Source organism: Onychostruthus taczanowskii, unplaced genomic scaffold (assembly GCF_017590055.1).
Source record: "Onychostruthus taczanowskii isolate IOZ18803 unplaced genomic scaffold, ASM1759005v1 scaffold26, whole genome shotgun sequence".
Lineage (NCBI taxonomy): Eukaryota > Metazoa > Chordata > Aves > Passeriformes > Passeridae > Onychostruthus > Onychostruthus taczanowskii.
In genome coordinates, this window is record NW_024499906.1 from 8223965 (window position 1) to 8224483 (window position 519).

Below are 519 nucleotides of genomic sequence, written 5' to 3' on the forward strand. Positions count from 1 at the left end.
CAGCCCGGCCGCGTTAGATAAGGGCTGAGGGGCGGCCCCGCTCGGCCCGGCCCGGCCCGGCCGCGCTAAAGGGAGGCTGTGAGGCGGCGCAGCGAGTGTGACAACGCGGGTAGTGGTGCCACCTTCCTCCTTAGCACCAGTTCGTGGGTTGGTTCTTCTTTCCTTTCTGTTTTCTTCTCTTCCTCGTTAGCCATGAAGGATAGCTATGGCCAGCCCTCGCCTCGCTGCAGACGGCTGTGCCTGGCGAAGGTGGTGGCGGATGAAGGATGGAGAATTTCCTAGGGCTCCAGCCTGGGGCAGATGCTGCTGCCGGCTGAGGCGGGGCTGCGAACGGGGTGTTGTGTTTTGTGAACGGGGAGCAGTGCTGCAGGACCTAGGCCTGCATCCTCTGCCCTGGAAAGCTGCCAAAGGGATGCTCCCAGACAAACATAAAAAATTATGTCATGCTACATGAAGTAGCATTTTACATAACAAATCCATTAAATACCTCTCTCCTACTGGTGCAGTGAAATATGGAAA